The sequence below is a fragment of the Moschus berezovskii genome, chromosome 4 (genome assembly GCF_049115385.1).
Source record: "Moschus berezovskii isolate FMDL1 chromosome 4, NW_MosBer_1.0, whole genome shotgun sequence".
Classification (NCBI taxonomy): domain Eukaryota; kingdom Metazoa; phylum Chordata; class Mammalia; order Artiodactyla; family Moschidae; genus Moschus; species Moschus berezovskii.
The window spans coordinates 101108797-101114837 of record NC_142463.1 but is presented as its reverse complement, the minus strand read 5'-3'; positions in this window follow the sequence as shown (position 1 = coordinate 101114837).

Sequence of the window (6041 nt, the reverse complement as noted above, 5' to 3'; positions counted from 1 at the left end):
GGATTCTTAGTAACATTGTTTTGTTGTTGTTTTGTTTTTTTTTCTGGTTACAGCTCAGAGTTTTATTCGCAAACAAAGAATAGTACACCCTTGAGGCGGGAGGGCAGGCTGACCCCAAAGGAGAGCCCTCAATCCATCACGGGTCAAGTTTTGCTTGTTTGAACTCAAATGGGCCAACCATACCCTCTCCCTGGAATGTGAAACTTGAGTGTATTAATAGAGGCTGAAATGTAGTTGGGATTCACTTATCTTGACAGAACCCCTTGAAGAAATTCACAATTAGTTCCTACATGCTTAGTTCCTCTTTTTACAGATCATGGTTCATCAGCCTTTCTTCAGTTTGCTAAGCTACTCCAGAGTTCCGTGTTTGTTTTTTTTTAATTTAATGTTGCCAAAATTATTCCTGTTGCTTACAAGCTTCTGACTGGTAGGTACACCACATCCTAGCCTCATCTCCCACATTTCTAGCCTCATTTCTAGTCGCATCTCCCACATCCATCCACACATGCATATGTCCCAGTCTTACAGAGCCATTTGCTAGTCCCCAATAGGGACAAGCCTGACATTTAGTGATGAAGGACTTTCATAGTATTTCAAGACTCTGCCCTGTCCAGCCTTTTTTCTGTAATCAATTCCTTCTCATCCTTCAAGATTCAACTCACTTGTCTCCTTCTTCATGAAATTTCACAAAATTCCCTATACAAAGTGAGTTGCTCCCTCTTTTTTGACCCCTTAATATTTGTGTACACTTGATCATAAGTCATAAATCATAAGTGAAGTCGCTCAGTCGTGTCCAATTCTTTGCGACCCCATGGACTGTAGCCCACCAGGCTCCTCCATCCATGGGATTCTCCAGGCAAGAATACTGGAGTGGGTTGCCATTTCCTTCTACAGGGTATCTTCTTGACCCAGGGATCGAACCCAGGTCTCCCACATTGCAGGCAGACGCTTTAACCTAGCACTTATCAAAAGTGACTTCAAAAAAATACTTCATATTATTATATAATCTCTGAATATTCAGTACTTAGCACAGTGACTGGAACATAGTAATGTCTGGGGAGTGAATTAATACTACTCCCAGGGCAGAAAACAGATAATTGGCTAAGTATGCCCCAGAGCAGAGCCTCAGTGCCCCAGTGCACCAGAGCAGGCTGATACTATAAAGAATGTATCTGAGGAAGAGCTTCCCTGAACGTCCCAGGAATTCCAGGTTTAAGGCACTGGGCTTGTTTTATCATAATTACAGGAAAAAAGAGAAATTTTCAGACGAATTGCTGGCTGTCATCACCTAGAGCAGCCTTGGAAGCCATATGTCAACAATGGCAGTCAGTCTTCAAATGACTATAGACTAGAGGATCACTACCACCCCCACCAACACCTCTTCCAATTTCCATGAATTGGACTTTTGGATTTCATATGAAACAAAAAATAAACTTGTGTTGTATTAATTCTCTGAGATCTCAAGATTTATCTGTTATCGGGCCTAGCAGTATCTTTATAGAAATTGAGGTTAGATGTAGCTATAACAAAACCCTAAGATATGTGGCTTTAGCTTGACAGTTGAACAGTGAGTGGTGAAGAAATGAAAATCAAAGGTTACAATGATTGAGGGCTTCCTTGGCAGCCCTGTGGTTAAAAGTCCGAGCTCCCAATGCATGGGGCCTGGGTTTGATCCCTGGTCAGGGAACCAGATCCTACATGCCACACCCATATACCGCAACTAAGACCTGGCACATGCAAACCAATAAATAAATAACTTAAAAAAAAAAGGTTACAAAGATAGAGCCTCAGACTACGCCATGCAAATATTTAGTAAAAAATGTAGTGTGTGATGATTCATGTATTAGTTATCTACTGTTTTGTAACATATCACTCCAAAACTTCACGGCTTGAAACAACAACGTGCATGTGTGCCAGCTAAGTTGCTTCAGTTGTGTCCAACTCTTTGCACCCTCATGGACTATAGCCCATCAGGCCCCTCCGTCTATGGGATTTTCCAGGCAAGAATGCTGGAATGGTTTGCCATGCCCTTCTTCAGGGGGATTTTCCCAATTAGGGATCAAACCCATGTCTCTTACATCTCCTGCATTGGCAGGTGGATTCTTTACCACTAGTGCCACCTGGGAGCCCCTGAAACAATAATATGTCTTATCTCTTATAGCTTCTGAGGGTCAGGAACTCTGGAGCAGCTTGGGGTCTCTCATAGGGTTGCAGTCAGATATTGACAAAGTCTGCAGTCATCTGAGGCTTGACTGAAGAGGTAAGATCCACCCATTCACGTGGTTATGTGACCAGAAGGTTGGTGCTGGCAAGTTAGTATCTCTCTACTTGGGCCACTCCATGGGTCTGCTTGAGTGTCCTCAAGAACCAGTGGCTGGCTTCCCCTAGAATAAGCGAATCAAGAGATCAAGGCAGATGCTTCAATGTCTTTTGTGACCTAGGTTTGGAAATCACATACCATCACTTTCATTGCATTTTTAGTCACATTCTCTCAGATTGCTCCATCTATTGTGCAGAGAATAAACTAGAGAGGAGCAAGATTTGAGGTAAAGATGCCACTTGATTCAGAACTACCTCTGACTCATCTGAACCAATTAAAGCCCTGGACAAGGCATCCTAAGTGCACACTAGGTCAACACCAGGGTCAACACATCCCAAATGAGGCTAGATAAGAAGAGAGAACTAACGTGCACAGCCAAGAAGGTTTGGAAGAGTGGTGACAAATTGTAAAGAAGTTCAGTCACATGGATGTTAATCTAGTGTGAAGATTTTTAGAGACATTCTAAAATCAAAAGCAGAGGGGAGCAGTTCCTTGGGTCACCCACATCAGTCCTTGACCTGGACACAGGTGTTAACAGTAGGGAGAATTTTGAATTGTTGCTATTTTTCAGTCACTCAGTCATGTCTAATTCTTTGTGACCCCATGGAATGCAGCACACCAGACTTCCCTGTCCTTCATCATCTCCTGGAGCTTGCTCAAACTCATGTCCATTGAGTTGGTGATGCCATCCAATCACCTCGTCCTCTGTCATCCCCTTCTCCTCCTGCCTTCAATCTTTCCCATCATCAGGGTCTTTTCCAGTGAGTCAGCTCTTTGCATCAGATGGTGGAAGTATCAGAGCTTCAGCATCAGTCCTTTCAGTGAATATTCAGGGTTGATTTCCTTTAGGATTGACTGGTTGGATCTCCTTGCAGTCCAAGGGACTCTCAAGAGTCTTCCCCAACACCACAATTCAAAACCATCAATTCTTTGGCATTCAGCCTTCTCTATGTCTAACTCTCACAGCTATACCTGACTACTGGAAAAACCATAGCTTTGACTAGATGAACCTCTGTTATCAAAGTAATGTCTCTTTTTTATATGCTGTCAAGGTTTGTCATAGAGTTTTGAATGGTGTCTTTCAAAGCTTTACACAGCCCTGGGGCCAGTGGGATTGTATACCCTTTTCTGCTGCCAGCTTCACTGAGACCCTGATCCCCATCATGCATTCCAGTAAGCCACTAAGGTAAACTGTTTGCCTTGATAGGCTAACACAGCATTCTGCACTATCACGCAGCCTTGATAGGTGAGAGTCTAACTCATCATCTGCTTACACAGATGCTACTTCTTCCCTGATAGATGTAGCCAGGGACACAAAGTTCTCTGGCTAAGACTCTCCCTTAGTAGGGATGTCTCCACGGCTCCCTGGCCTTCTGGATTGGGGACAGGACATCTGAGAGGTGTTTGGGCTGCTTAGTATGAGTAGAATTCAGGTCTAAGAAAGAAAGATACATTTCCTTGTGTGTAATAAATCTGAGTCTCAGTTATTCAGACTGTGGTAGACTAAACACTCTGGTCCAAGTTGCAAGTATTGACTTCCAGGTATTGACTGCAGCCTTGAATGCAGCCAGTCTCACATTGGGTAATGGCACTTAGCTGGGGCCAGCTTTAGGATGAGATTATAGGGACTTCGTGGACTAGGTAGAGGCCTGGTGGGAAAGGATAAGCCCCACAGCAGTGCATTAAACCTTCAAGAAATGAGTATTGAATGGATGAAGTAGTGATTCTGTCTGCTGCTGCTGCTAAGTCACTTCAGTCGTGTCCGACTCTGTGTGACCCCATAGACGGAAGCCCACCAGGCTCCCCCGTCCCTGGGATTCCCCAGGCAAGAACACGGGAGCGGGCTGCCATTTCCTTCTCCAATGTGTGAAAGTGAAAAGAGAAAGTGAAGTCACTCAGTCATGTCTGACTCATAGCGACCCCATGGACTGCAGCCTACCAGGCTCCTCCATCCATGGGATTTTCTAGGCAAGAGTACTGGAGTGGCTTGCCATTGCCTTCTCTGGTGATTCTGTCTACATTTGAGCAATTCCAACAATGTACATAGAACAACAGACTGGTTCCAAATAGGAAAAGGAGTACGTCAAGGCTGCATATTGTCACCTTGCTTATTTAACTTATATGCAGAGTACATCATGAGGAATGCTGGGCTGGAAGAAGCACAAGCTGGAATCGAGATTGCTGGGAGAAATACCAATAACCTCAGATATGCAGATGACACTACTCTTATGGCAGAAAGTGAAGAGGAACTCAAAAGCCTCTTGATGAAAGTGAAAGAGGAGAGTGAAAAGGTTGGCTTGAAGCTCAACATTCAGAAAACAAAGATCATGGCATCTGGTCCCATCACTTCATGGGAAATAGATGGAAAAACAGTGGAAACAGTGTCAGAGTTTATTTTTGGGGGCTCCAAAATCACTGCAGATGCTGATTGCAGCCAGGAAATTAAAAGACGCTTACTCCTTGGAAGGAAAGTTATGACCAACCTTGATAGTATATTAAAAAGCAGAGACATTACTTTGCCAACAAAGGTCCGTCTAGTCAAGGCTATGGTTTTTCCCGTAGTCATGTAAGGATGTGAGAGTTGGACTGTGAAGAAAGCTGATCGCCGAAGAATTGATGCTTTTGAACTGTGGTGTTGGAGAAGACTTTTGAGAGTCCTTTGGACTGCAAGGAGATCCAGCCAGTCCATTCTAGAGGAGATCAATCCTGGGTGTTCATTGGAAGGACTGATGCTAAAGCTGAAACTGCAATACTTTGGCCACCTCATGCGACGAGTTGACTCACTGGAAAAAACTCTGATGCTGGGAAAGGTTGGGGGCAGGAGGAGAAGGGGACGACAGAGAATGAGATGGCTGGATGGCATCACCGACTCTGTGGACATGAGTTTGAGTGAACTCCGGGAGTTGGTGATGGACAGGAAGATCTGGCATGCTGTGATTCATGGGGTCGCGGAGAGTTGGACACGACTGAGCGACTGAACTGAACTGAACTGAACTGAACAAGGGTGGGGCGACTATTTCCTAAAATAACTTATCTTCAGACTTTTGAAGAATTAGTCCTTGTTTTGAATTAAATCTATCTTCATTTAACTCCCAGTCGTTTGTCCTTCAAATATCTTTTGAGGCCATATCAATTCTATCCATTCTTTCAAATGAAGACAACTGTCAATGTTCCTGAGCCTTCTTTCTTCACTTCCTTTCATCTGTCCTTATCTAGTGACTTACCTCTGAGCATGCTCCAAAACATCTATTTGCCTCTCAAAAGTGTGGTAAAACAATCAGAAATTTACTTGATTAGCTATATGTGCTTAAACCTGCCTTTATATTCTTCCTTCTTTATGCCATTGTTTGTGGACCCAAGCTAAGTTGTGACATATAGAACACAATGCCTGATTTATGGTATAATCCATTATTATTAACTTCACCATTATAAGGACTTCCCTGGTGGCTCAGACGGTAAAGCGTCTGCTTACAATGCGGGAGACCCGGGTTTTAACTCTGGGTCGGGAAGATCCCCTGGAGAAGCAAATGGCAACCCACGTCCAGTATTCTTGCCTGGAAAATCCCATCCTGGTAGGCTACAGTCCATGGGGTCGCAGAATCGGATACGACTGAGCAACTTCACTTTCACCATTATACAAGAGAATTAAAATACGATGTTATCTCAGGCCCCACCTCCGTTAGCCTCAGAAGTGGAAATGCTATCCTGCATTGCATCTGCT